The sequence below is a fragment of the Chelmon rostratus genome, chromosome 14 (genome assembly GCF_017976325.1).
Source record: "Chelmon rostratus isolate fCheRos1 chromosome 14, fCheRos1.pri, whole genome shotgun sequence".
Lineage (NCBI taxonomy): Eukaryota > Metazoa > Chordata > Actinopteri > Chaetodontiformes > Chaetodontidae > Chelmon > Chelmon rostratus.
Window position 1 is genome coordinate 8,040,300 of NC_055671.1, and position 8,514 is coordinate 8,048,813.

Genomic DNA, 8,514 nt, shown 5'->3' on the forward strand with positions numbered 1-8,514 from the left:
CAAATAAGCATCATCACGGCAAACTAGGACGGACTCAGAAAACAAATGCATACAATACTGACACTCCATTCCTTACCAAAGGCTTTTTCCCCACATCCATGAAACTATGGGTTAAATAGGAATAACTATATTGGCCTGTAGGTAAATGATGAGTTTCATACATGCACTCTGAATGATGTTCATGTTCACGCCTGACTCTCACTTTTTAAGCAGAACACTAGCCCAAACTATCATCACCAGTGGACGATGTGTGTGTGGTTGGAGGGTTTATAGACTGGGCTCCAAAGACTTAGCTGTGCTGAGTCATGGATCCTCCCTCAGCCGGTTTTCAGTCTTTTTCTGTCTTAAGACGATCCCTGAAGACCCTGACCGAGGCTCATTCAGCAGGCTGCCAGAGCACCTGGGAGGGAGATTTGATTACTTCAGGAACTGGTTTTGAATGTTTTCAATGGAAAGTCTTTGGTGAACCCAGTAAGTATATTTTTGGTGACTTTCAGGCTACAATAGATTAAGTCTACAGGATGCTAGCGGCTCTGTGAGGCTGCTGTTAGACACGGCTTTGGGCTAAATGCTAACATCACGAAAATGCAAACTTAGCAGCTATAATGTAGACCATGTTTACCGTCTTCGTTTAACATGTTAGCACGCTAACATCTGTTCAATTAGCACTAAACACAAAGTATAGCTGAGGATGATGGGAATGCCTTTTTTTTTTCTTTTGCAGACATTAGCTCATAAACAAAAGTAATGGAGAAATCAAACTAATGATCTCGCCTGATTGAAAAAGTCAAAGGATCACCAAAGGGATTATATTTCATCCCGAGGGGGACATAAATGTGTTGACCAAGTTTCACGGCAATCCATCCAATGATTGTTGAGACATTTCATTTAAAACCACAAATGTCAATTTCATGGCGGCACAAGAGGAAAAGTCAGGCACGGATGCTGGAGTAGGGGGAACAAAGAGTCGCCCGAGCAACTCAAGCAGCTCTGACAGCACGAGGTGGCCAAATGCCTGACACTTAGACATTTTTGCTGTCTTTTGCTTTAATTGATTTGTCTCTCTAACCTATACAGCAAATACTTGTGTGTAGCTTCCAACGTTGCATCTCTTCTAAGAGTCTCCCACAAAATTTTGCTTATCAAATTAGAGTAATATTCTTCTGGCACCCCCGCACTCTAAATATGGACTTGAGCAATGAGAGTTGGCAGTGTGAGAGCGTCACAGCCTTTGGTGGAGCCTGTCTGACTTGTTTCTCTCCAAGCCTCCTGTCTCCTTCTGACAGTATCTGTAGTGTTTCAACAGGCCTTTAATGGCTTGCCCTCTGCCACTCTTGGGAGGCTCCAGAGTAAGTGCTATGAGCAGAACGCCTTCTCCAGATGATGGGAGATGACGTGCCCTCGTTTTCTCCCCTTGCTGTGACTCAAAGGAGGCAGGCAGGATTGCGATCAAATCATTTTCACAATAAAAATGATCATTTTCAACATTTCACTCCTGTAAAAGATTAGACTCTTTCTCAAACCTAGATTTCTCGCTTCATTACTATTTGATTGATGTGCCAAGTGTCCTGTTGTAATTAAACCCTGCCTTTCTGGTTCTGCTCTGTGGCTTGGTTTACAGGCATCTTGTGATGAATGAAGTGCTCCTGGTTATGCTCGTTCATGGATCTTGACGACAGTTGCTAAATAGGGGGACTTTTTGCAACACAATGGCTTCCCTTTGTGGTAGGTCATAAGATCTGGCTCCACATTTTTTACGGCACCAGTGGTGCTTTGCTCTGTTGTTGACCAGGATCACATGGACCTTCACGGTAGACAGGGCGCTTCCACCATATGCACTTCTGATCAGACAAGAGTCACTCATTCACACGGATGGCACCTTCACCCCTAATACAGTCATCATCCTCCCTTTCTGCTTCATCGCTTGCTCAGAAAGTCCAGCACCCCCTCCACAATCTCTGTCTCTGCCCCTGATATCTCAGTCCACACGCTTATTCACTCTTTCATAGACAAAACTCACGGAGACACTAAACCCAGTTTCCTACAGCTCATAGCCACTTTTTTCTGCCCACACACACGTATTCATGTATATGTGTGTGTGTGTGTGTATGTATGTATACATACACACACACACACATATGTATATATATATATGTGTGTGTGTGTGTGTGTGTGTGTTCATATGGAAAAATATTAAAAGAAATTAGGAGACCACTGCAAATTTTTCTGAAATCAGCATCTCCACATATGCGACAGCCATTTCATTCCAGTGTCTGTTGAATTTGAACCCACGCACACCTCATTCTACTTAATGAGGTACTGATGAGGTCATCGCCTGAACCAAATCTTATTTAACAAGGAAAAGTATAAAAACCACTGCTGTGGTTATCACTATCCTCGTGCAACAGGACCAGATGGATGGCAAAAACAGTCCTAGTCGTACCTCAAAAGTAAATAGAATCAAAAAATAACTTTTGACCATGCCAAAAGAGTTGAAAAGAAAAGTTTGAAAAGAATGGTTCAGTTCTGGCTTTACTGGCAGAGGGCGACAGTGAGTGTCAGGTCGCTTCTTAAAATTTCAAAGAAGGTGGGTCATAACAACAAGGTCAAGAAGCAGACAGTGGGGCCAACAAAGCTACAGACCAACAGAGGTGTGTCAACTCATTCAAATGTCACTAAGCAACCGTTGAATGACATCAAATGACCTACAGAAGGAATGGCAAATGACAGCTGGGGTGAAGTGCATGGTGAGAACGGTTCAAAACAGGCTCCTAGTGGCAGGGCTCAAGTCGTACCTGGAGTAAGGTCAGCTTCTCTGATGAGTCCAATTTTCAGCTTTGCCCAACACCTGGTCGTCTAATGGTTAGACGGAGACCTGGAGAGGCCTACAAGCCACAGCATCTCACACCCACTGCGAAATTTGGTGGAGCATCAATGATGATCTGGGGGTGCTTCAGCAAGGCTGGAATGCGACAGATTCTTCTTTGCGAAGGATGCGTGAATCAAGCCACGTTAAGATTATCCTGGAAGAAAACTTGCTTCCCTCTGCTCTGACAGTGTTCCCAAACTCTAAGGACTGGTTTTTCCAGCAGGACAATGCTCCATGCCACACAGCTAAGTCCATCAAGGTGTGGATAAAGGACCACCAGATCAAGACCCTGCCATGGCCGACCCAATCCCCAGACCTGAACCCAATTGAAAACCTCTGGAATGTAACCACGAGGAAGATGGATGGTCACAAGCCATCAAACAAAGCTGAGCTGCTTGAATTTTTGCACCAGGAGCTGCCTAGAGTCACCCAACAGCAATGTGAAAGACTGGTGGAGAACATGCCAAGATGCATGAAAGCTGTAATTGAAAAGTTAGGGTTATTCCACCAAATATTAATTTCTGAATCTTCCTCAGATTAAACATTAGTATTGTGTTGTTTAAAAATGAATATGAACTAGTTTCGCAGTGTTTGAGGCCTGAAAACACTGCATCTTTTACTGTGTTACTGTGACCATTTGTCATTTTCTGCAAATAAATGCTCTAAATGACAAGATTTGTATTTGGAATTTGGGAGAAATGTTGTCAGTGGTTTATAGAATAAACCAAAAATTTTCTTTTTACTCAAACACATACCTACAAATAGTAAAATCAGAGAAACTGTTAATTTTGTAGTGGTCTCTTAATTTTTTCCCTGGCTGTATATATCTGTGCGTGTTACATGGTAATTCTTTAAATGTTTGTCATGCAAATGATGTCTGTATAGCATTTTGATAAACAAATACAATACCAAAAGCTCTGCACACCCACGCAGGTGCTTCAAATCACTGTGGCCAGTAAACCTCTTGTCAGGTGGGTGGAGATATGCTGGCAATTAGTACATGATGTCACCAAAGTCTGTCCAATGATAATGACACGAATTGTTCCACCATAGGTGTCAATCAAACACTTTGTACATGCCCCCGGTCTTAAGACGAGATCTAATCAAGCAGCGTAAGTGAAAGCACCTGTGTGGGTGTGAGGGGGCCTTTAAAGCTGCACTGAGCGATTTTTGACCAATAGAGGACAATCTCAGTCATTTACACCTGGTATTGAAAAGCATTCTTGTGCCTGCATTGAAATTAGTTAGGTGGGATTAACTGGGTTTACCGATAAATACGGTACCGTTCAGGTCAAGGACAGGCATCGGCCATCTTTAAATCACTTTTTCCACGAATGACTTGCTAGCTACTATTAGTCCTTAGCTTTTGCTCGGCTTGCATCAGCTAGCGGGAAGGGATGGAGTTACTAGGCAGATCTCGCTGTGTGAACTGCATTTACCCTGGCTGAGATCTGATCACAGTGCCAGCCAGACCCCCTCCAGATATGGTTTGGCCGACCCGATCGTGCTCCGATCACTATGGGTGCATTCATACCTTGCACTGAGATGTGTTTTTTTTCTTATCCAGATAGGATATCCACATACATATTGCATGTTAACACCAGGTATAAATGAGGCGTCTGTGTAAGCCGGCAAGCACAACGATGAGTTAAACGTGGCTGAAAGCTGGAGAGCTGCAGAGTTGTTTCTCAGTGAGTCCAGCTGTACTAACAGCCCTTTCTCATCATGTGAATTATTTTAATGTTGCTTAATGGTACTTTAAAACTCCATTATTATACATGCTATCATACACTGGAAATTATTCGAAATGTATGATATTTAGTTAGAGGGCTAACTGTATAATACAGGACTGGGTTTATCTCTGTTCTTAATGAAGGGCAGAATCACCATCCCAGTGAGCTGCTTAATGTAATAGTTGGTTTGATGAAACACACATACACAAAAGTCCCAAAACTGTAACTTCTATCATGGTTATTTCTATATTTTAGCACATTTTCATAATTGTACAAAATACTTAATCTTGCATTTGACTGAAATAAGGAATTAAGACATTTTGTGAAGATTATTTCTGCAAATAAAAATAAACTCTTATAATGTAAAATGAAGATTTTAAGATAATAATTACCATTCCTCAGTTGCAAAGGAACGTCTTTGATTATGTTCCAACAGGGTTGAACTTTCTAACACTTAAAATAGGATACTTTGTGCTGGTCAAAGCAGAATTTAAAATATTCAGCCCCAAAGTAGCATTCGCTTGTCATCACTCACTTTCTCCCACCTGATACCATGTTCATTCCGGCACAATGGAGTGTGCTGCTGCCTTGCCTCTGGCTCAGCACCAGGCATGCATGTTTTATCTATGGGTTTAAAAACCACACATTTCTGCTGAAACTTCTAAAGGATTCACTCATTTTCAGAAAAAAAACTACCACTATTGTTGAAATAACCAGCTTTTTTGTTGTCTGGCAATAGGCATCTGTGGGAAAAGAGAACCCACTACAACTTGTGGGTGTTCTAGATTTAGGATTAATGTGATAAGTTAATTGCACTCCTGCTCTGGAGGTGATTATTCCCACTAAGCCACTCCACTGGCTGCGAGTCAATCTTGTTAAAAATGCCAATGAGCTCTGCTGTACACTTCGGTTTTAAAATGTAAACACTTTTGTCATAATTTGGATGCGTACTTTTACACACCTCAGATTTTTCCCCTGTTGTGTTGCTCAGTTGTTTAAAACTCCAGATACTAAAAACATTGTTAGTATACTTTGTGTATGTGAAATATAATTGAAAAATGATTGAAATATGAGATAACTGGGTTTTAATTCTGCTGAAATAGAAATAGAAAAAAACTGTAAACCTCAACACTGGCTGTTTCTGGTTCCGAGTTCCTGGTGTCGGATGACACTGCCTTTTAATCATGGTTCATCAGTGTCTGCATGAACTACCACATATTTGGAAAAAAAGAATTTGTATTCTCTGGATGATTCATTTAAGTTTGCCTTATTATAGTTGCATTTACCTACACTGGCATTCTTTGAAAATCCTGCATGTAAATACCGATTCCTCTCAGGCAGCTGACTGAAGCCAATGGTTTGCTGTGCTTAAGTGAGACAGCCAAAAAGCAAGATACAGATGGCTTGAAGTGGCTTACTTGCAATCCTCAGGCCCTCTAGGCATGCTTCTGTTTCCCAGGCACGAGTGCTCCACTGAGAAAAGACGGTTTGTCTGCTGATCACTAAATCCATTTAATTCTGGTTCAGGTGTCAATGTGCTCAGGTGCCACAATGCCACCAATGCCCCCCATCACATTATGGCCAGACGGGTTTGGCTGAACTCAAAGAGAACATCTATTTAGCAAAGACTTCATCCATTCAAAGTAAGCTGCCACACTGTACACATGTTGACTTCTTAAACACAGTTGTCTATGATAACATCAGCAATTTCCTGTGCTATGGCAAGTCAAAATCTCTACACTACAATGTCCGCACTTTCTTTTTTTTTTTCTTTTTTTTTTTTGCATCTGTCTTGGACAATTTTAGACGGCCGTTGTGATGATGGGTGTTTCTTTGAGAGATGTGACGTGAAGTTTGTATGTGCTCATTTTGGAGCTGGATTTAGAGGTTTGTTGAGGTTAAGATTCTTAGCTGTCTTTAAGTCCTGTGATTGTTTCCCAGAAAAAATCTATTTCACCTCACACACATGAGGGGAAGGTTCAAGGCAGATGGACGTGTCCAGGTATAAGGATGGCGTATAGTAATCCATCGGTGTCTGGGAGAACATTTGATTGCACAAATATTGCATGTTTTGTTCCGGGTGAAATAAGGCAAGAACCAGGATGACCCATTAAAGCTATATCTGTAAATGTGACTATTTTGTCAAACAAAGCGAAGGACAAAATCAATTAAAAAGTCAGGCTTTACTTTTTTCATTAACTTGTAGCAACAAAACCAAAGATGCTTGGGTTAAAATGTCTGAAAAATCCTGACCTAAGCTTCCATCAAGGGCGTAGCTTTCGGCTGTAAAACCTCAGAGAGTTCATGAGGAGTGACACAGTGATGACCTATCCAACGTGATCAACCTGCTGAGAAGTTCACAGTGTGTACAGGGAGTACACTTGTTTTTAATTGAAGTTTTGTCACCATGTGTAACCATGGCAAAAGACTGCATTTAATCCTTCACTACAGTGTCCTTTTGGGCCATCGTCGCTTCAGACGTCCATCTGACCTCCCGTGGCTTATAAGACTCTTACTCTGATCAAACCTCTGAAGCCTGGATTAGCGCCATAGAGGGTCATCACTCACCACCGGTGAGAGGCGTTACCTGCCTGACACCCAGTGCTCACACCAAACACAGTTCTTGCTGTCTTTTGTGAAAAGTTTTATTAGTATTCCCACTGACCCGAACAAACAGTGTAAAGACCTTAATTCCATGAATAAGTGGCATTGCATTTCGCTCTATCAGTCAATTGAACATTTGTTAGTTAGAGGTTGTTATCAAGGCAACAAGTGACTGCTTAGCCAACCTGCTCAATATTGGTCTGTGGTTGGTTAAGAACGCTGTCATCTGCATATTTGCGAATGGTGACGGAGTTGTGATGGTGTGTGAAGGGGTCAGTGTAGAGGGAGAGAAGCCGGGGTGAGAGGGCACAAGCCTGGGGGGGAGGCGCCTTCGCTGAGGGTCAGAGGGCGAGATAAGAGGCTATCCATCTTAACCCTGTGTTGCCTTTTCCACAGGAAGTTGCAGATCCAGTGCCGTATGCGGAAAAGATTGACTAGGTTTAGGCTGAGATGAAGTCCATGGATAGGATGTGGGCTTGTGCTGGGTGACCCTAAATATGGAAATAGTGTGTAGTGGAGGGCTTAGTTGACAGCATCCTCAAGAGACCTGTTGGCATGGTCCATCAGCGGGGGTGGTGGTGGATTTCAAATAGAGGAGAGGATGATGCTCTCAAAGACTTCATTGAGGTAGGAGATCTTGGTTGATTTTGCCACTGGGATTATGGTTGAGTCCTTGAAGCACTGTGATATTGTACAATGCTGGAGGGGAGTGTTAATTAGTTAGTTGATTCTCTACCCAACAAGCAGTATTCTTAACTTGAAATGTGGACACACTCACTGTCAGCACTGTTGTCATTCAGTCCTTATTCCTGCTTATAAGGCCACTATATGAGCATGGTTCAAATCAACTTGGCTGACCATCAACAAATGAAATATTTCTGGTTTAACCACTGCTGTCCTGTCCTCATTCAGTCATATTTAAGAAGTCACAGTTGGCTGAAGTCATCAGTGTGCCATTTCAGATTATATCAGCTATGGTTCTAGTGTAATATTTTGAATCATATCCACCATCAAAAATAAGTTTAAAAAGAAAAGTTTCCCCTACACCCAGAGGTAACATGTTGTTTGTTTACTGAAATACTAAAATATCAAGCAGTATGATGTCTTTAATTTACTTCAAGTGTATGATCGCTTTAATGTTTAGGGCCCTATTTTCGTGGCCATGCAACAACCAGCACAAGCAGCGCTCTGACTATATTCCTCACCTCAGACAGTTTGAAATGTTTGTATTTTGGTGGAAAACAGGTCTTTGTACTGAGAATAGACAACACAGAACCACAACTGTTTCACATCAGTTGTATGATTTAT